The sequence below is a fragment of the Zootermopsis nevadensis genome, unplaced genomic scaffold (assembly GCF_977971745.1).
Source record: "Zootermopsis nevadensis isolate Lab colony 2312 unplaced genomic scaffold, Znev_1.0 Znev_ptg000006l, whole genome shotgun sequence".
NCBI classification, from domain to species: Eukaryota; Metazoa; Arthropoda; class Insecta; order Blattodea; family Termopsidae; genus Zootermopsis; species Zootermopsis nevadensis.
This window is the reverse complement of record NW_028259138.1, coordinates 5,433,355-5,456,844: the sequence shown is the minus strand read 5'-3', so window position 1 is coordinate 5,456,844 and position 23,490 is coordinate 5,433,355. Positions and strand designations below refer to the sequence as shown.

The window sequence follows — 23,490 nt, the reverse complement described above, 5'->3', positions numbered from 1 at the left end:
AATGGAGAGGGATTGTTTAACTTCATCTGGTTCAGAAGAAGGACCCGCGAAAAGCATTTATGAACGAGTTAAATAACATTCTGCTTCCATAAAAGGCGGAAAATGTATTTACAGTTGAGAGACTGTTAGCTTCTCAAGAAACACAACTTATTTCCCTCCTCAGTCACATTTTGCAAAATCCGAAGACAGTCGTAAAATATACGGAATCACTTGCCCAGATTCACAATATCTACCATTCATAATCATCCTGTCAGCCATTTGCGAAAGTAAATTTCGGGAATAAAATGACACTTAAACTAGAAAAACAAGAACGGGTCATGGATTCGCCCAAGTTCAATTCTTGAATCGAACAATGTCAAATACAAGCGTAATCACGGATCAATGAGGCCACTGAAAAATGGTGGAAGAACAACAAACTGTAAATGGGATCCACAATTAGTTAGGTTTATGATTAATTTGCTTTGCAGATAAATATAATAAATGGCAGTCCGAAAGCATTTACAAACAGTGGAAAGATAAATAACAAAGTGCTCTGAACTTGAGAAATATGAGATAAAAGTCCTGATAAAACAGAAATCATAAAATGAAACATTGTGGGGAGAAACACAAACAAAAGCAAAGAACGGACGTCATCATGAGGCGTATAGAAAGGGGATGAGAAATATCGATAGAAACGCAATTTGTTGGGGTTTATGAGGCCAACAACACAGCCAATTTTCTGGGCCTTAGTTGCTTCTGACGACGGCAATGTGGAACCCTCTCATTCCCATGACTACGGTCAGACGTTCGACCATCTCAGGTACCAGACATAATAAATAAGCTTGTCCGAGTCTGAATCTATGCGGGATTGATTGCCACACTTATTTCTGCCAAACTCCGTACTTGCTATTCTATCAACGACAAACAAACCTACTGCGCTGTGTACGAACGAGTTTTAGAAAAACCAGCCACGACCCTTTTCCTAGAAATGGTATTATATATATGTCATTGTTGCTAGTGACCTCGCAGAAAAACAATAAGATATGTAACCCATAAGGAGTTACATCCTGTTACAGAATGACGCACACAGCCTGCGTACACACAGAGCCTCTGGCTCTCACCCACAAGCCGAGAGTCGCAGAGCCGTCCGTACACCAGTGCAGCAGCCACTGCCGAGGTTATTGGTGACAACCGGTTTCCCGATGAACTAACTGTTCACCGGGTTCTATGCACTCATGTGTATGTGTGTATATAAACACACACATAATTACATACAAGATGATCGAAAAGTCACGCAACTCAGTTCTGACGTCATATTTGCCAAAAGAAATCAGAAAACAATTTCTGAAGTGTCGGAAATGTCCACTGCGTTTGGCGGTGCATGCACTCACTATTCCCTGTTTTATGCAACGCAGTAAAGAGTTCCTCCAGAGTCACGGAGACGGTTCAGCAGACAAAATATTGTCCGTTTGTTTGGTATCCCTAAACTCGTTCTGGCACGTTGAGTATTGACAAGATGGCAAGTAGCGTTCGACAATTAACACTCATTGCAATTGCGAAAAAGACTTTCCTTGCACTTTGACTCTTAAAGAAAGACAACTGACGTGAATCTTGTATAGTGACAGCGACACTGCGTGTTTTTCATCCAGTTGAACTGTACTGAATTGTAACCACCAACAAATATTTTAAAGGGTTGCCTGAATTTTCGATCAGCCTTTTCATACACAGGCTATTCGATATACAATTAACGTTGCTCTCGAACTGTAAGGACTTCTGCTTAGCTTTGTGCAGATTCTGGTTTAGAAATTCGGAACGAAGACCGGACAGTCTGAAAGATGTCTCGTGGCCACTACCACTTCTTTCGCATACTTATTAGCCTTAAGAATTTTATTTGTTGGTGGTTCTATGAAAATAAACCGGTTATGATAATATAATTATTCTTATGTAATACTCTACGCTTACGATAATACACAAACGGGTAACTACATCACGTATTCAACCACAGATGTGCTACAGTTTCCATAGCGACATTGACACAATTAGACACGCTCTAACTGCAGTGACTGTTATTGTGACTAGTTCCGGAATTCATACATTAAAAGCATTCAGTGTTCGGGAACAGGGAATTGTGGATAGGCCTCATCCCGCATAGTTCGTAATGTTGATTCATTTGTAACTGCCTGTCAACAGTGTAAGTTAGCCTACAATCGCTTAAGGCAGACAGACAAATAAATAAAAGGAACTCTAGATTATATTAAAAAAAATTCTGCATACAAGTAGGCCCTACAAATATTCACTATTTCAATTTACAACTGGGTGTGCAAATGTCGATTGGGACCGCTCTCAGATTCGATTTAAAACTTGCCTTCATTCCATACAAACACGATAATCACAGCTTAATTGGTTATATTCTGTCCAAATTATTAACAACAGCCTATTATGGCTATTGCTCACTGAAGTAATTTTATAAGGTACATTCAGTTGGTGAGAATATTTGATAGCTATTTAACAATTTAGGAACTAAGTTTTTTCGCGAAGTCACTGGCCTGTGGTCACTTGGAAATAACCTCAATCGGGCCCTGCACCCCTAATACCTACTGTCAAAGGTCTGCGCGACAGTCTGCTACTTCCACAGGTCAGGGACCCGTGGACCCGTCTGCAAGGAGCAGACACTTCAACCTGTCATGAATCTTTAAATAGCCCTTAAACTTCCAGCTTCAGCGACTAAAATAGTGGGAATGTGCGTCAGTCTGGCATGTGTATGAAGGTATTCAGTTTAACGTGTGAAACGCGGTAAAAAGTTCGAACATGTCCCAACGGCTGGGATCCTGCAGACCGCAGTAAGCAATTCTGACTTTCATAAGCAGATAGCGGCGTTATATACAGTAAAACCTCTCTAAATTGGACACTTGCGGTTCCACGAAAATGTGTCCAACTTACAGGATGTCCAAGATAGATACAAAGGGAAGAATCCTTTCAGGTTGTGGTGTGATGACAATGTAATCTATTTATTTGCATACACTAACTACTGTAGGCTTACTTGAATTAAGAATTAATGGCATAAATAATAATAAATAATAATCTTTTGAAACCCACTCCCATGCATTGCACATTACACCCCAGCCTCAATTAATTTTTTTAAAGTTAATTCCACCAATTTTCGCTTCCCCATCGTAAAAAAGAAGAATCCAATTTCTGTTAACACAGTTTGAACCCAAATGCAAACGCAGTGCTGATGGAGTTAAGACTGTATCTGCGTTTCTGTAGTTCAGTGAAGGGTTCAACAAAATAATAACTAGACACTTTCACTGCATTCCAATTATGGATTCAATGTCTCCCACCCTCAACCATAAGCTAATCCTCCAGACAGAAGGCATTTATCAGTCAGAAATTCAAAATAACAAAATATGTAACTGTAAACGTTCCCTGAAAAGCACTGAAGCTAAGTGCATGAACCTGTCCAACTTACAACAAAAGGGGTGACCAAGTTCCAGGATAAAGGGGTGTCCAAGATATAGGGTATTGTGGATATGTAATATTATAGGATATTCGCCGGTTCCATTAGAAAAGAGTCCAATATAGAGGGGTGTCCAACTTGAGGGGTTTTACTGTATAAAGTTGTCCTTCTGTCCTTCACAGATTATGCTCAACTTCACTTCCGTCTTTTGAATGGACCTTCAAAGCTTTGGGCGTATGTTATTACACATTGCTTTCGAACAGCTTAATAATGGTTTCTACTTCTAATTATAAATCATAACTATATAAAATGTTCTAATATAAAAGTTTAGAAAAGCTAATCTCTGTGACTGAGCGCGGCAGGGGTCCAATCCGCGACGCATGGACGAGCGTTCACTTTTTGTGCGTGTTTTCATAGACAGAAGCATTGCGATAGACCGATCCCCGTCAAAGGATGCTTATTAAACATTTAAGAGATTTGCTACTGTTTCAAAATTCATTCTGAATCGGAAGTGATCACATACGTGGTTCCTAAAGAAGACATCCACAATTCAAAGCATAACAGTAGCTACATATACCAACTGCTATTGACAGCAAAGAAACTGAATTTATTCCAATGAGTGTAGGATTTCATACGATTCTCAGAGTAAACGAAAATGACTTCCCTGAACAATATTAACCCGATGCTCTTTATAATAGAAACACGGTGTTTTCTTTGAGGTAGGAATTATAGTGTTAATTATTGGGTCTGGTCAGATAAGCTTCATGATTCAAAGGGTTAAAGAGCATGGGAGGCAAATTTTTAATATTTAAATGCTCTTTCGGGCTTTCTAAATTTCATATTTATGTTGCTACCTTACAATATACATACGTCTAGGCCTATGAAAAATTACAGCTACGTAAAGGAGAATTTCCGGCGCAGTGGCCACACGGTCTGAGTCATGGATCTCGTGTGCCTGGCCGCCGCGACCGTGGGTTCGAGTCCCACTCAAGCCATGGATGTTTGTCTGCGTCTCCTCTTCCAGTCTGGTGGATACAGACTGGCCACGGAAGGCAAGGCGAAACCACCGTGGTACCTTCGCAAGAAAACCCCGAAAGGGGTCACGACGGTCAAGCTGACCATGAGACGAAAAAAAGAATTGCGCATATAACATTACAAATAATGTATTTGGAGCAGGCTATGAAGGTATTTAGACTCTTGCTACAAAACACTTTAATCACAGAGTTAAATGAGCAGTGACCAATGTATGCATTATCAACACAATCGTCCGCTTATGTTTCTTTCTGCGCGAATCACACGATGACTGTTACAATCGTCTGTTCACATCACAATGATGCCATTCTGTTAACCTCTTTGGCAGGGGTGAGATTCGTCTGTGTGGGTGAATTCTAGCCGTGGGACTGGTGTAGTGACACGTGTCGTGGTTACATTTCCAAACATTAGTGTGCTCCTGTAATTATATTTCCCCCGATAACATCCACAATGCAATTTAATTCGTCTGCATTTACGAGTAATTTGGTTTCACAATAGCACGTTCGTGTCCACACATTTAGCTAAAGAGTTAAAACGTGTAGTAATTTCTCAAATGTTGGCAGCTGCCGTCTGTACTTTATACGTCGACTACTATGGCTGTTGGTCAACGAGAAAACTCGGTTAAACGATCGCCGACGTTTTTACGATGTTCTAGTACATTTTGGTTTCCACTTTATTTAACCGTTCTGGTCAGGGTACAAGACCAGTTCGGAGGCAAACTAAATTATTCTTTCCATTTGTTTCTTGGTCGGAACATATTTCTTCTTATGTAAGATTTGAGGTTTTCACAGCGGTGAGTATGAAGATTTCTGTCTTCTGGGTTGTTGCTCTGTGTAGTCTGGTAGATGTTAACCAACGTTTCAGAGGTCATACTGCCTCCGTCATCAGGGCGCCCTGAAGACGGAGGCAGTATGGCCTCTGAAACGTTGGTAAACATCGACCAGACTATACAGCGCAACAACCCAGAAGACAGAAATCTTCATATTTCTTCTTCCTATTCGATTATAAAATTAAGTTTTCCCCAGTCCACGTTCCAGTAGGCGTCTTTCGTACATGTAACAAGACATATTCTTTGACAATGACTGATAGCTTCTGCCTTATTTGTTCTTTCTAATCGTTTTCCTTTTCTTATACCTTGGATTCTTATTACCTGTTGTCATACTGTAAGGCTGGTTTTGAGATAACGTTATGCATTAACTTAATTTTATTCCTAGCATAAACTTCTCAGAAAAAATATTCTAATACATATGTTTAATTACATTTTTGAACACATTCTCCTAGATCTATATTCATTTTGTGTCTGCATTGTAAATCGGTGATAAATTTACCTGTTGTCATATTTCCGTGCATGATCCCCAGTTTCGGCAATAAAAAAATATGTCCCACTAACGCTCTACCACCTATGCGAAACGGGTCTCGCAGTCTAACGGTACCGTGTTTGAACCTCAGCTAGGGTCGGACTATAATGCGGATTTAGTTATTTTCATTAGTCCCTCCTGGGAAACGCCTGGTTATTTCAAGACCACTTCTTTCCATATCCCACAGACATTTCCTCTCCTCCTCTTCACGGATTTGGATCATAATCTCACAAGCACAAGTTCACCTCAAAATCAATTTGGTTTAAAATGAAGTTCAAAATTCGGAATTTGTAACTCTCCATTCAGTTTAAGTGGGTTGACTGTATTCCTCCCTTTTCCATTAATTGCGTAAATATTTGTATTCTCCAGTATATCTTGATTAATTTCCTTTAATGTGGCACATTTCTAAACACTTCCTAAACACGCAATTTCCGTCGCCTGAATTTTAACACAACACTTGCCATCTTCTTAACTCAATTTCACTTACGTTTAAAATGTGGGAACTTCCAACACTTGGTAAAATTTCAATTAAAAACTCATTTACATAGCTTACCAACCAACCCCCCCCCCCCCCCAAATTCGATGTTACAAAACCTCAGCAACTGATATAACGCCGTAAAATAACTAAAAACTTCTGAAGGACTAATTCACAGGGTTAAACGGATTCATGTAAAGTTGAGAGATTTGAGGTGTTTACGACAGCTAAGGATATGACATTCTGGGCTTTTGTTTCAATGAAACATGCTGTTTACACCTTCAACACTGAAGATGAAGACAGTCTGTATTTTCAAAACGCTGGCATCTACCAATGAGTCCACAAGGAGCCAAAACTCAAAATATCGTCATAGTTCATCATACGAGCTCGGTGTTGAAACACGTAATACACGCATCGCTTTATAAAGCGCAATTTTATCTGAGAGTCTGCACTGTACATGGCTACTTTGACGGCTAGGTATTTAGATGAATTATGTGGTACTGTCAGCCTCGAATTTCACAAGGTTAGAGGCCATGATTTCCCAATTTGATTTTGTCCACGATTTATTTATTCACTGCGCTGAATATAGTGATAACTGAGAGATAACAGCATACGACTCACTTGCCAGACACAAATCACCAATTCTGTGAAATCAGAGGCAAGCTAGATAAACCAGTTAAAAATACACGGCCATTTATCACTGTGTGCATTTTTCAGCACCATTAGAAATGTGGAGGTTATTGAACATCGTAAATTTTCAACACTTTGTGTAAGTGACGATTAATTTACGGTTTACACAAGTAATGTGTGTTGATTTAGCCCTGTATAACTTAACCAGCTCTGCCAACCGCAGGCTTTTATAACATGATCCAATTGTATTAGTGCACTAAACACTGTCTAGTATAATATCTTCTGGAAATGAAACTTATACCGAGTTCCCGAATCTCTGAAACAGGGTTGCAAATCAGAGTATAATGACACGTCAAACAAGCCAATATAAATGAAAGTGCAGTTCCAATTAGCTCCAAAGTTTCCAAATTATGAATTCATGATTTCAAGATAACTAGTTGTTTAGAAGGTTATAAAACGTGGGTTCTGTGATAAATGAAGTTATCAGTCAGCGTGTTCTCGAAAACAGAAATGCTCACAGTATTTGAACATGAAAGGAGAAGCATAGGAAATGAAACATACTATGGAAAGAGGGACTTCATGGTGTACTGTTTTCACCGGAGGAATCAGGGCTAAGAAGGGCTCGGCACACAAACATGGAGACAAGAAACCAGGTTTTGGTAGGAAACATTTGAAAGAGCTCCACTCGTCGAACACGTGAAAATAACTTTAAGAGTTCTTAAAACAAGTTGTTAGGATGCACAATGATGAAACAGGCCTAGCCTCGTGTACAACGGTGGACATTCGGTAGCCTAACAGTGTTGAACCTTCGGGGTCTTTTAGCAATAGTTTAATTATGGTCGGTTACTTAATTCAACCATTACGTTTAAGAGTGAGAAGACTTCAACTAACTGGGCCACAACTGTGTATGCCTAAATGGAAACAAATACAGCCTTCTATATTTACTCTGAAAACAGAACTGCAGTATATCGTAGGACATTCCTGAAAAAAGGGTAACCAAATGCTAGATACAAACAAAACAAGCAGGCAAATTGTGGTTTTAATATAGACCTAACGTATTCTGACATATTAAGAAGATTTACGACGAAAATTAAACCACATTCAGTTCGTCAAAACAATTCAGAATGGGTGTGGATCACGCTCAAATCAATGCATATTTCTTGTCTGTTTACAGCACAGTAAGTATGTAAACTCAGAAGTAGGAACTAGCCTATCAGATGCACAGACTGCAGGTTTAAACAATGCGTTCTCTTCGCATTCAGGAACCTCGCACACCTGAACTAATCACAACAGCAGAGTCGAAATATGATGAATACCTTCGCGTCAGATGCCTTTGAAAACAAGACGGAAAGATGTACTGCTTGGAGTGCACTAAAATTCCAAAGGTGTTCTTATGCCATATGACGTAGATGGTTGTCACGCTGTCTCAGGTCACTCTTGCACTAATGTGACCCCAGTCGCTGTTATATGACAATGCAGAACCTTGAATTTCACTTTTGCGCAACAAGTTTCAACAATGGGATAAGAGAAGAAAATATTGAAGGGGAAATAAAGCTTGTTGCTAAGTGATGTGTAGGCCTGTGTGTGTGTAAATACACATCATGTGTAACATTCATTTATAACAGCGTGGCTGACAAAGTTCTCAGTAACATCTGCTGCTTCCATACGGTAGCTTCCAGAAGTTATTTTAAAGCAGATAAGGGTACGAATGGGATAAAAGAAGGGAGAAACGGAGTTAGAAATGAAGATACGAAAAACATCATTCCCCGATAACTTTCAACGGGCATTCTCCACTAGTTCTAAATAAACTATTTTCGACAACGAACAAAAGCTGTAACCATCAGAGCCCGCGAACACCCACCATTAGCATTACCTTGCTTAAAGCTTAACATACTCAACTAAATGGATGTCGCATTTCCCTACTGAAGAGACACAAACCGCAGAAAGCTTAAGAAACTTCATACCACTCACACTTCGTCTGTTATCACATTTCTTCCTATGTCCTCATGCAATGAACGTCGTCTAGTTGAGAAATGGAGCTTCATTAACATTTAGAGTTTTTAAAGGGTCAATGCGACGTAAGTACGGAGATCAAGAGGTCATTCTGCAGCATTATAACCTTCGACTTCTCTCGTCCAACAACGCCCAAGAGAAAGAGAAGTCCGCTAGTAGCTAAAAACTTTTCGAGCTTTTGATTATCCGATACTTAACTATCGCATATGAGATTTCAAGTTTTTTTAAAACAACAAAAAATTTCATGCTGGAATAAACATTTTGTATACCGCCTAATCATGTCATGTAGACTAGCCTGCATCTCTGCCAAGGTGTCCCTTTCTCATGCAGGCACAATTATCAGTTCCCTGCTACTGGGTTGTTCGACTAACTTTCCATGAAAGAGAGTTCCTCTTCAGAAGGTAACAGTTGCTTAGTTAACCATCAAATTGCCAGACTCATATTGAAACCGACGGTTAATTGTCGTGTTCCCAAGAGACCGCTACCGGTCCTATCCTGAGGGACATAAATCCAATCAAAAAGGCTCCTACTCAGGTCCGTAATAACGATTTTAATATTATCCTTTCCATTCTTTTGGTTTTTGACTTCGTACCGCTGTATTTATGCCTGCAATTCACAATTTCTTCGACCATACTTTGCCTTCTTTTGATTTAATTACGCTTCTTAACCACGTACCACAAGGAGGAGTATATAATGTGGATTATTAAAAGAAATATTTGCTAATACACTTACTTCTTAAACTTAATACTTTATGACTGGTCTTCTGCTAATGATACCGAAACTTCAACACCGCTGATGGAGAAATGTACGGTCGTAAGAATATAAGGCGTGGTCCATGGCCCTGCTCGAAGTGCTAACAGCTGGTTTTATGTCACCATCAGGTTAATTCGGCTTTTCGTATAATGAGATTGAGAAAAATATGCATCGCCTAGCGTAATAATTCCGGTTCGTTCACTACAATCTGATCTGACGGTTTTTTATCAAATGAAGTTTGTGATAACGTTTGCGTGAGCGGAGTGTCCGGTGCCTGTCTGGTTAACGATGTCTTCACGGGGATTCCCCACTGTCACTTTCGCGTGCAAATATTATGTTAAGTGTTCTTAGATTGTATGTTGCTGTTGTCGCCCGATTTTCACCAACATTTTAACGTGTAAATAAATTTTAGTAAGTAAGATTTGAGGTTTTCACAGCGGTGAGTATGAAGATTTCTCTCCAGTGCATAGGTTCTTAAAATCCGTTCAGCGGCGCTCGAGCTGTACATACTGACAAATACTACGTCAAAGTTGGAGACCCTTCATGAGATTCGGTAAACCATACTGAACAAAAGGAGAAAGAGACAACAGTTTCATAAAAATGAAATTTGAAAAGTTAAAAATTGCACCACTCTACTAACGCTAACTCTCTAATGCCCACCACTGCAAAAAATATATAAAATATTTAAAGTAATCAATAATGACGAATCGCAATAATTAATATAAAACATGTTCTCAAAAGCGTTTACGGGGCATCTTCACTTTTCGTTATCTGCAGACAAAAGTTCCTGCTGTTATTCCTTGTTGCTGAACTTGGCATAAGAATTGTTTTATCTATTTTCCTATCAACATTGTTTCTGAACGACTGACAAACCAGTCACACGTAAATAAATATACAAGTCCATTTTATATTAGCTCCCACACGACATAATTCCAAGGAAAACGAAAGCCAGCTGCAACATGAAGTTTCTCTTATTAATTTATTCGCAGAAAGTGTTATTGCAAAACGTTTAATTATTCAGCCGAAGAAGCTTCACGCTAACAGAAAACAAGAAGTAACAGCCGAAAGAGACGTTTCGTATTCAAGCATGTATGACTCATCACTTTCGCTTTATACTGTATACCAGCACTAGAGCAGAAGCCTTTGATGCCTACATGAATATTCAGCAGTTAATTTGGGCCTTCTGGAGGTGGAAACTTCATTGAAGACTCAAGTAATTCTGCTTAAACAACAAACAAGGCGACAAGTGTAAGACATACCGCAATATTTATCAGAGGTTTCCTCAGTGCCTCCTGTTAATGAATAATAGGTGAATATCATGTGTGTTATAGCCACATGAACATAATATTAACACCCTTCAGTTTTGGGAAACTGTGGCGTGAACCTTTTGTGCATTTGACTTCAAGAGACATGTGAAACAAATACATTGGCAAGCCTCTGAGCAGAATCCCAGGACAAAGCCATAGTATAGCTCAATTACAGTTAATGAATATTTCAAAACTACAATTATAATATAGGCCTATGACACATACAAATACATGTATATGTCCACTGAAATGGAAATGGTAGGATAGATCTGACAGCTTAAATTATTTCATATGTCGTCGTGATTGTGAATGTTATTAGTTAATGTTTTCACTTAACGCTGCAGTCAGCACCTCAGATCGAAAAGCGTCGGATAGAATAACTCATAAATAATAAATTGGAAAAAATACAGAAGGGAACCGTTGTAGCTTAATTTATGGTAACTTAATACTCCGGCATCTGCCTGGTTCTGAGGGTCTGAGAAAACCCCCGAAAAAACCGGTCAGAATATCCAGTCTTCGAGTAGTGATTTTAACCCGGGACCTCTAGTTCACAAATCAGGAATGCTAATAATTACACATTTGGACACGTTAGTAATAATATTATTTGCGGTATTCGGTGACGCGCGCACAGTATATTGCCTCCGAAGCCTGTGATATTTTAGCAGAAGGCAGTTTTGTACAAACTACTGCTGAAACAGACTGTACGCAGAGCTGCTGCCAGACTTATGCTACAACGCGGAAGCAAACATGCTTGCTAGGCACTTTGCAATTCGTTACAACTACACCAAGGCTTCAGGACCTCAAAGTTACATTCATTTACGGGGTCAGCTCTGTTTTCGGCACCCTACGGTTGAATTACAACTTGCAACTCCAAAAACTGCAATCAACTTAAACTTTCACTCGTTGGAGGCAAATGTCTTCGGTACTTGAGTCGCCGTGCTAACGTCTTTCAGTTTGGTTGAACAGCCTGATATGTTGATGGGTCTTGAAAGGAAATGAACTGCATCTGTATTATTAGTTTAAGAATTAAGAAATTGTCTTTAAATTATGTCACAGAGGCTACTTAAATACAGGTACGTAGTACTGCCATAACAAAAAATAACTAATTACATTCCTCCTACCGAATCAAATTCCTTACTTATCCTATAAGATCCATAAATGACATTAAATCACACTATGCTGTCCTGTTCTAAATTAAATCTGAAATGTGTGAAAAGCACAAGAAATGGACTTCCTCAACGTACAAATTCTCCGTCCTCATATTTCTTCCTCTTTTTAGATTCACATATTCTCCCCGGTATCTTATTCTCAAACACTGACCAAGAGAAAGATGGTGCTACACATTTGAATAATATATTATGATATTTCTTCTGGCACTGAACTACAGAAAAATCGTCCAGTCCACAAAACGAAGAAATTAATTGATCCAGCCGAGGCAAAATTACGCGACACAAGATCACTCCCCGGCCAGGATACAACAACGTTGTTTGTTAATCTATGCTAAAACAAAAATAGTAACAATGCCACTACTTTTGTTTTTAAGCACAGTGAACTGACAACGTGAGTTACATCAGTGTCCTTTGTTCGGGGAAAATGTTACACTTCGTGAGCCGAGCTGCCACTAATTTTAAAAAAAGTAACCTATTATTATTGATATATACAATATAACAGGTTATTAGTAGTGCTTCCTACTCTTAATGTCAAGACAGACTACGACTTGAAGTCTTATTAAATTATGGAATTATTTATAAAATATAAATCAGCTACAGCGCAATTCGTGGGGTCTATGGAGCTCCTTAATATTTCACGACCTATTATGAGCGTAATATATAATTAATGCAAATGTTGATTATTAAATAAAAACACAGTATGCATACAAAGTACATAAGCACCCTATCAGCAGTCTAAAGCGGAAAGTCTAGTATTTTTTTTTCAGAACAGGATAATTATAAAACTTTGGAAAGGGATGAAAGAATTTAATATGCGTCGTGGAAACGGTATGTTTTCTTGCAGCAACAGCACAGACCTCCATTAAGTACATCTTCTTCTTGGCAGAATTTGAAGTGGCTAAGGGACATCTGTAAGATATGAGGTTTTCACAGCGGTGAGTATGAAGATTTCTGTCTCTGAAAAGTTGGTTAACATCGACCAGACTGTACAGCGCAACAACCCAGGAGACAGAAATCTTCCATGTTTCATCTCTTTTTCCGTTCATTCCACCAATTTTCTCACCGGTACTGGCCTAATCTTTATCACAATTTTTTTTTGGGAAAAAACTACATTTACTGTGACAATGTAGTTAATAACGACAAAACATAAATTATTAGTATCTTGGTTAATAAACGATCTTAGGAGTACAAAGAACTGAATGGGAGAGCGGTAAAGAAAAAGTGACGTGGAAGGAAGCGGTTGTGATTTATTTCACGATATCCACAGCACTATCGTATGTAGAGGCCGTATAAAAACTGTCAGAGCGGTAGACCTGACAGCTGAGGACCGAACCCAGAATCTCCCGACATGAAACAGAAATAGGGACACTAACAACGCATAGCCAACTGTACAGGTTGGACAGCCCTGTGCATCGTTCAAGAATACGATGAACTAGAAAGTGTGCTGAGTGATTTTTATTGGGATATTTAACGACGCTTTCTCAAATACTGATGCTACTTATCGTCGGATGACATGATGATTCATAATCTTCTGAAGTATTACCCCAGCCTGTAGAAACATAAGCAGCACGAACTTCGTTACAAATAACCGCTGTCCAGACTGAGAATCGAACCTCGGACCATTAGGTTACGAATAGGTGCGACCAGTGACTTTAAGATTTTGATGAAAATAACCGTTGTTAAGGTCTAGGCATTTTTTCCGTTGACCTGATCTCATGCAGGCAACTGGGTACACCCCCCCCCCCCCCCCCCCCCGCGCACATTCGTGGGAACCTGGCGACAACTGACTGTCAGAGGTGTGACGTTACTACAGGAGTGGAGCGATGTGGGAAGAGTGGATCGACAGAAATACCGTTTGCGTTCAGGGCTGATGGTAATAGCTAATGAAGTACCAAGACTGTCACTCAGATGCTCCGATAAGCCTACAAATTACCTAATGCCTTGCGGATATAATTAATCGCCAGTGGTGTCGCGATAATCCGTGGTAAATGTGGGAAGCAGGAGCCCGGATAATAAAAAAGCAATGTTAGCACAAATTATACTGTATTAAAATGATCATCATCCATGCACGCAAAATAGGAACCTAAGTTTGTACGTATTCATACTGCAAAAACAAAAATAAAACATGCTAACCACTGCTTCTTACAGTAATTTTATCAGGAAATCAGTAATTTTTGTTTGGTTTTTCTGTTGGCTTATTTTGTTTCGAGGCAATCTGAGGCAACGACAAATCCACTCCCCGGATAATAGGCACTCTACCGTTAGTGTTACGTACGATACAACGCAGTCAGTTAATTCTTGATTTAACGACGCCTTTAAACTGCATGTATTATGCAGCGTCGAATGATGCAACGAATTTAATGAAATTGGTGTCAGGATGGGAAGAGCAGCTGCTGCCTACTTTAAGGCTCTATCCTAGTTTTTTACCTGAGGGGCTGAGGAAAACTACGACCTCGGTCATGAGACCTGGTCTCCATGCTGACATTTGAACACGAGACCGTTGTGTCAATCAGTTAACTGCAATTTTCGTGTATTTTATTAGAACGCGTTACTATGTTATAATGACTCGTAGTTTAAGTGGTGACGATGTATCGACTAGGGGCTTTTCTTTTTTAAAAGGGAATAGTGGAAATAAGGCGGGAAGAGCACCCGGATCGTAGCATGAAAATACGCAAGTAACAATGTGAAAAGTAATAATTAAACGAGTCCCAGAGTTGCATCTCGTTAAACGTATTTTTCAATGCAGCCCCCACACTTTTACAAACCAAGTACAATCGCCCGAGATCGATCGATCATGTGTTATCTCAAACTTCCCACATCCGAACCTCACTCATAAAATTTAAAAATAGCAGGCCTCATCAAAAATGAAAACGTACAGAGAAAACTGAACTTTCTTTGGTACGAATTAACGCATGGGTGAACTAACTATTTCTAGTAAGAAATATGCGAATGTTTAACAGTCACTTGGGTTACAGGTGATGTAAGGGGTCGAGAAAGACACGTCACTTAACAACTAATTACAGTTTTTGAGCCAACTCAACCAACATCCAATGTAAAGAAAATGCCGTCTTGAACCACAATTAAAAATCCGTACTAACGTGTAGCTTAATGAGATGAGGAAGTAATTAGACACACACTGGAGAAATAATTTTAGTTTTAGTCACAAAATCGCTAGGGAATCACGGAAGATGGTGCGAAACTGAATCAGGTGTAGACTGGATTCTATAGGCACACTGCAGAATAAAAAATGTCAAAAATATTAAGCTGCTACTTAAATCCAATCGTTCCAGTTGCTTATAACTGAGAATTCGATGCTTTCTACACAGCTAGCAGGCAAACACATGTGATTACAGACGCTATACAAAAAACAGAGGAGTTAACAGTTTCATAAGCGTGTAAGTGAATGCTTTATTCGATTTTAACAACGGACTTGAGAATGTGGCCCCGTTAATATCTAACAGCTGTCGTCAATTCCGCCTTCAAATTACATGTCCAGTGTTATAATACATTTTGTCTGGGGGTAATAAAAGTCCACTCAGTCCCAGCAGCCGTATCGCTGTTACCACCGTCCTGAAGCATTCTGGTCCATGCAACAACAGCCCCTTAAACTGACGTCAGGAAAAGACGGCAAAAGCATAGCAAACACGTTCTTAGCGGCGTCAAGTCAGTCAAGTGTAGGAATGCGTGTTTCTTCTTTTCTAGAAGATCCAGCGGGTACGAAGACCAATTTTCTAACCAAACTGGAAGATCCAGGCCTAGGTGGGAATAGATCTAACATTAAAATGAAACTTAATCGTGTGTGAAGGTATTTGCCTATTGTTCTGGATGGATGTGAAACTTGATTTCTAGCCCTACAGGGAACAAAGAGACTGGAGATGATTGATAAGAAGTGGAGAATTTTGCATCTAGGAGAGAAAGTAATAATTTCTACCTAAAAGAGAAAGTGGACGGAGAAAACTGCATACCAAGAACCTTCATTATTCGTACTATTCACAGTACAGTCCCATTTCAAGATAATCAATCAAGGAAGGTGGGACATGTGACGCTCACTGGAGGGAAAAGAAAATCATTCATAATTTTAATCGGAAAACTTGAAGGAAAAAGACCTTGTGGTAGATCTAGACATAGATCGGAACTAAATATTAACAGATAATTAAGAAACATTGTGTGCATGTGGGCTGGTATCCTTTGGCTCAGGATAGGTTCAGTGGAAAGACCTAGTGAATAAGGCAATGAATCTTCGGGTCCCACAAAAGGCGGGACAATTTACTGCCACGTTAAGTCACTATCAGCTTCTCATGAAGGACAGTACTTCATTGAGTTCGTTTTCTTTAGTAACGGCATGGAATGGATTGAAATTGTTGCGGACAGGGTCCATGGGTCGGCTTCTGTGAACAAGATAATGGATTTTCGGTCCCGTAGACGCTCAGAATTTACTGAGTAGCTAAATAACCATTAACTGTTCAAGAACACTGTACCATGGAGGCAGAATTCATACCCAGTTGCATGGTAAAAAGGATTTCACTCAACAAGATTGAAACCCGACAGTATCTGCAGTTGTTAAAAACTAGCACATCCTAGTGACCACTGCGATCGTCACCCCGACCAACTGACGGTACAAACCGAAGATACTGCACCCCAACAGGCCCCACAGTCTACTTATATATACATTTTCCGGGCACACAGACCTATAAATTTACTCAACAACATGTTTCTGAGATATTATTTCACCCAAAATGTTATTTAAACAATCTTTTGAAAATGTGACTACTTTATGGACTGTTACAACTTGTTTATTGAAAAAAAAATTATTGCAAAACGCGATCACATTATATTAACTTTTCAATTTAAATTATCAAATACAACCACCAACTTAAATAATTATAAAATTTCTTTTTGCAACTGAAAGAAAGTAGTGTAACGCCAATCACGTGACAGATATATTCTAAATGCATTGTTGCGACGCTATTCCACTACCTGAAGCCGACATTATTTTTAATTAAATATGTATTTTGTATTATATAGAGCGTTTATGTATGATGACAGCTTTTGAGAAATGGTACTTCACTGAGCTTCATCTCGAAATTTGTGCTATAAACCATAAACCAAAATTCAATTAGTTCGACCGACAACTATCAGTCTAGGCAACCAACAGCATTTTTTAATCTAAATCAGTCTATAATATCGGAGTAACAAACATTCCCATTGTGCGTTGATTTACAGGCTTCATGCAAATAACGCCTAGAAGCAGTTGTTAAGCGTTACAGATACTACAAAATGTCATTGTCTGGTGTATATTAACGTGTAGTGTCTGATTTACATCACTTTCAGTTTGACAGAAATGTCCTGATTAACATTTATATCGGGAAGGTGCTCCTCAAAAGACAAGATAAATACTGGATGGATTTCGGAATACAGATTATGTTAATCTGAAACCACAAACATATTTGTCTGTACACTACTGTGAACACTGCCAACCAACTCACATATCTTTTCTTTGCAGTAATGCGCTTAAGGGAAGGGGGGAGGAGCAGCTGTAGCTATGTGTTAACATAACAATTTGAAAAACACCCTTCACTATAAAACTCAAACAAAAACGGAAGTCCCTTGATATTAATGGAAACATAATCCATTATGCCAGTCTTAAAAATGTACAAAATGCAGAGTGCAGTATTATTCTACAATTAAACATTATCTCATACATATTTAAATTACCTATTCGGGCCAATTTCAAGATCTACGTGAACCTGTAACTTTTTTATTCCTGGCATTTTTAATAAACATGCAAAATATATTGTTAATGTAGCGATAAAATTAAATCGACTATAGAATAAACATCGATACGAACGGTGTAATAAAATATTATAATGAAACAATCCTCTAAAAAATATCCGTGTGTCACCAAAACCGTATTAAGTGGGCGACACATTTAAAAAATATAAACTTAACAATAATGTAATAAAATTCTAACAAATATAGGATCTGAATAAAATAATATTCCTTTATCTAAAATTTTAATATTTTGGGCTCACTCTCTCCTTCCCATTGCGTAGCAGGACAGCCTATCACAGTGGCCTTAAAACCGGGGCACCTGGTTCGAATCCTCCTCAAGACCTGCTTGCTACGTGTCAGTGTTTCCTTCTGATTATGCTAAGCTGATGCATGATCTTCATATATATTTATCAAGACTAAATATATGATACACTAGTCAGAAATAACTACACTCTCTTCCGCGTTATCTAAACTCGTAACGTGACTGTGCCTCCGGTCCACGCCGTAATACATCTTATACGATGTTATATACAGAGATTTTAAGATGCCCACGGTAGTCAAGGAGACGGCTGAATGCCAAGTGTGTTTATACAGGAAACTGTGTGGACAATGAAAGCAGAAGAGTTAGAACTGCCGACAGACATGACAATAATAAGAAAACTTCTTACATCCCATGAAACAGAATGACTTTACGTGGTCACAGTATGAAGTACTGATGTCAGACAGACACATCCTACATTACACGTATGCTGTCAGACATTCATACAAGAAAGTAACAACGGAAAAGAGTACACTTACTTCATAAATAAAGCTCCGTTCTTTGCGATTGTACGCACTTAATACGACCCAGTGAAGCTAATGGCAATGTACGGAGTCATAGGCCATAATTCGACTACTATAAAATTTAATATAAAGCCACTGAATACTTTTTGATGAAATACAGACCGACAAAGAAACTTCGGGCAAATGGCATGCTAGAAATGAAGAGAGGACTACTTGGTTGATTATGCACTGAGGCTCAGCATATTTTGATCGACTCTTGGTTCTTTTATCGCTGCTGTTCTAAACTGAAAGGGTTATACTGCGTCGAATTGTAGCACTGCGAATTACGACCTGAAAATCATTAAAAAGGAAGCGGTCATGTGCATTTAATTTTTTTTTCCACCATTTGCCTGGAGGGGCTGTGAAAGACTACAAAAGACACGCCAGGATAACCGGCCTCTGGGACGAAATCCGGAACCTGGACATTCCTAATATGAAACAGGAATGCCAACTATTCGGCCGCGAAGTTGGGTGTCGCATATCGTAGCGTTGGTATGATCTGGGAGGAAAACAGCTGTTAACATGTCACAACTAATAGCAAGCGTTCCGCGATCAGAGCTCAAGTTTGTGTGGCTGCAGTAGGACAACCTAACATTGTGGCCAAAGAGTTAACAGGTCCCGGCTTCAGATCTCAACCCAGAGACCGGCTGTCCTGACTAAGGCTTTTCGTGGGTATCTTCAGCTCCTTCTAGTAACTGCGCGGATAATATCTCAAATTATGCCAAGACTGCTTCCTTTCACATCCATTTCAATTCATTAGTCATTAATCATCCTTCCATTCGATGCAACGCAGTCGTTAAATATAAATAAAACACAGTGGGGAGAGTGGAGAGTGATCTCGTGCGGTGATACCGGAACGTTGCCATATTAATCGCTAAGAGGCCTTGCATCTGTAGATCGGGTAATTAAATCCTGAACATAAATATTCTGGTGTTCCAAAGACCACTATACCATTGGGCGATCAGAGCATCGGTAGTGCAATGTACTTATTTCTTTATGATTTGAGGTTTTCACAGCGGTGAGTATGATGATTTCTGTCTTCTGGGTTGTTGCGCTGTGTAGTCTGGTCGATGTTAACCAACGTTTCAGAGGTCATACTGCCTCCGTCATCAGGGCGATGAGTATGAAGATTTCCGTCTTCTGGGTTGTTGCGCTGTGTAGTCTGGTAGATGTTTACAAACGTTTCAGAGGTGATACTGCCTCCGTCATCAGGGCGATGAGTATGATGATTTCTGTCTTCTGGGTTGTTGCGCTGTGTAGTCTGGTAGATGTTTACCAACGTTTCAGAGATCATACTGCCTCCGTCATCAGGGCGATGAGTATGATGATTTCTGTCTTCTGGGTTGTTGCGCTGTGTAGTCTGGTAGATGTTTACCAACGCTTCAGAGATCATACTGCCTCCGTCATCAGGGCGATTCTTAGTATGAAGATTTCTGTCTTCTGGGTTGTTGCACTGTGTAGTCTGGTAGATGTTTACCAACGTTTCAGAGGCCATACTGCCTCCGTCATCAGGGCGATTCAACCCAGAAGACAGAAATCTTCATACTTATTTCTGGTTACAACTCTTACAAACCGCGCAGGTACGAACCTCGCCTAGGCCGCACACAGTTTATTTGATTTAAATTCAATTACCTGAAGAGAGAATGGCGGTTCAGATGAATGACCAGACCTGTCACATCAGGTCTACTGCCCACTAGTAACAGCAATACACTTCATCTTGCATGCATACAGCTGATCACGACTCTGTAATTGGCTGATAAGCGTTATGAAACAGCTGGGTCTTGCATGCTGTTACATAACGGCCGCAGATCAATACATGACTTGCTGGCTAAACCCACTTCTTTCGGAATATGAATCCACAGATTATAGTTAATTACAGAACTCGCTCGCGTCTTGGGGTCACGGGTCCACAATCCACTCGGGGAACGAATGTCTGTTCGCAGTTTTCACTCACAGACACGGGCAAAATAGTTATCGTATGCTGGAAAATAGAAAGTGGAAATGTTAACAAGTACTTCGACTCTTCTTACATTTTCTTGTCCTTCTACTTTTTTACTTCCCCTACATCTCCTCATTTGCCACTTGTTATTTTTCTTCTAATTCTCGTTAGTCCTTATCTTCTTTTCCCTCACTTCTGATTCCTTTTCATATTTTTTCCTATCTCTGGTGTATCTCGCAGATAATACCAACATTACCAGTGCAGAGGAGATTTGCTTTTCGTCCAATAGAGAGCTCAAGCTCATGGATGTTAAGATAGGAATGAAAAGATAGTCCTGACCTGTACAACAGTGTGCTCAGAATCTGAAAGGCGTCTCGTCAAAAGATGATCCCCCGATCTAGAGGTAGTATTTTGTGTCAGAAGATCCACCAGCACAGCATTAATCTCTGGTCTTCATAGGACAGCGCATCTAACAATTTAGGAGTCTTCAAATGACAGCGTAACTAACAATTTAGGAGTCTTCATACTGCTGAAGACCAACAAAATGTTAATTTTTATGAACATCTTCACTTTCACAACCCCACCTCGCATATACACAATTCGTTCCACGCCACCAGCCTGTGATTCATATTGATCTTCCACGCACACGTGTAACAGACGCGGAGAGTCATGTGATACTACACAGATACAATATTTTTTAATCCAGACTCATGATATCACGTGAGCAGGTCGTGATTATATGCATTTTATAAGTTGTTATAACATGTCAGCTGACTTTCAAACCAAGAGATCATATTCACCATGTTCAACTCAGGAAAGCAACCTCCTTTTCTAAGAGTGTGTGGAGAAAACGGCTTACGTCTGCCCCTTTTTTAAGAACGAGAATTCCTCGCACATCGGGCTATACATGTATGTGCTTGTCAATTTTAATTTATATCTGCTATTCTCAAGCGTACAATACAGACGGCTGTCTGCTGCACGCATTCGAAATGCGAAAGTCAGCGAAGAAGGGAGTTATGTTCCGTTCTCTGAATGCCAGTGGTCGAGACGGATCCAAGGGAAGTTACGCCACCAATCTCTCAAAAACCAGAAGTAGGACAAATTGAACCCTGGATGGTGGGGGGGGGGGCATGTTTCATAGTGTCTGTGTATAAACTAGTACCTTAGAGGGCAGCCCAACCTAAGCCGAAGATGCCTTCATGACTAAGGCTAAATGAGTAACATTGGAAAGTAACTTCAACGTATCTTCCCGAATGCCAAAATGTAACACGTAGTTGTCGCTCTTGCGATTTCCATGCTGTAAATTCTGGATTCGATTTCAAGGCCGTAAGTAGGTAACAACAATCTTCATAATTTTCTTCAGTTCCCGCAGAAAAAATCCTGACGGCGTCTAAAACAGACCGTGGCCATGCACTTCTACGTCCATTCCAATTCATCATGCAGGTCATCCAATCGGTTTTGCACAGATAACTAATTAAATTGAAAAGGCGTCGTTAAATAGGTAAACATTAACAAAATTTGTCTGCTGAGGACGCGAGGGAGTAATGTGTCCGGGCAGAGTTCTCAAATAACTTAAGAGACTGTGACATCAGATAGGTACGTATTAACCCTTTTCATGTGCGCTCGAGAAACAACGATTAGGGTCTGGATCATCAATGAACAAAAGGCGATCCACAATCCACAAGTGAAGATTACGGTTTGTGAATTTCCTACAAGAGAAATAGTGGAACAGGCCTGTTAAAACTAAATGTGAAATAATTTCTCTAGCATTTACATCCCTTGCGCCTGACATCTTTTCCTTTTCGTTTCTTTATTTCAATTACAAATATTTCTAAAATACCCACACAAACGTTTCGGAGATCCGACCTTCCTCCATCATAAGGATAGTAAGTAATAAAAAGGATATATCAGCCAGTTCATGCCCATCTGGACTGGAAAATGATTTCTGTCGTTTAGTGCTCGTCTAAGTGTCCAAATTTGACCTTCTCAGCTACTATAAGCTTATCCTGGCACCACGTGGACTTGCTTCATGTTTATAATTTATGAGAAAGTGGCTACCCGTTAATACATTTTGAGGTTTCGTGTGGCCTTTACTTTTTGGGAGATTGTATAAATAGCAGTAGTTTCTGTCACTGGAAGTTCGACATTCAGCAGACTTTTAGGGTTCGAGTTCGTATGGCATCAGATCTTGGGTCTGTCAGGGTTGAGCAGAGTCAACTGAATGCCATGACTAACTTATGAATCGGCGACGAGGGGGCAGCAGATAGGCGGCAGGTGGACGGACGACATTCAGAACAGTGAAAGTGTAAGAGGGAGGGGGAAATTATACAATAAATAACACGGCATATATAGGCCACATAAAAAGTATCGTGGAGAGAGGAACAAGTTCTATGCGTGTTCTGTGTGACCACGTTAAACCCATACTCAGTTGATGTATGGCTATTTGTTTATCTGCTTGCGTGCTGCAACGCATTCTACCGCCCACAAGTGCAAACACAATCTGACTAGGTTACGTAATAATAAATTGGATCGCGAACATAAGGTATACTGCATAGTACGTTAAATCACTCAGTACTTAAATTTTATAGGTACCTGTGTCTTGAAATAAGAACACTTTCTCAAAATCTAAAACTATCTGCCAGTGCTATAATTTAGATATGGAAGAAATAATAATTAAAGGGTACAATACTGTTGTTCTTCTTGATTTATCCATCGTTTGAAACACAAAAACAAGACCAAAAATTATGAATGAAATTTCAGAATTGAATGATGGATGAAATCTAG

General features: G+C 39.6%; 1 protein-coding gene across 8 annotated transcripts in view; it reads right to left on the bottom strand.

Moving 5' to 3' along the window:
* The window catches only part of LOC110835243 (semaphorin-1A), a 422,598-nt gene that overhangs the window by 369,146 nt on the left and 29,962 nt on the right, over positions 1-23,490 (bottom strand). The gene's annotated exons all lie outside the window — the stretch shown is intronic.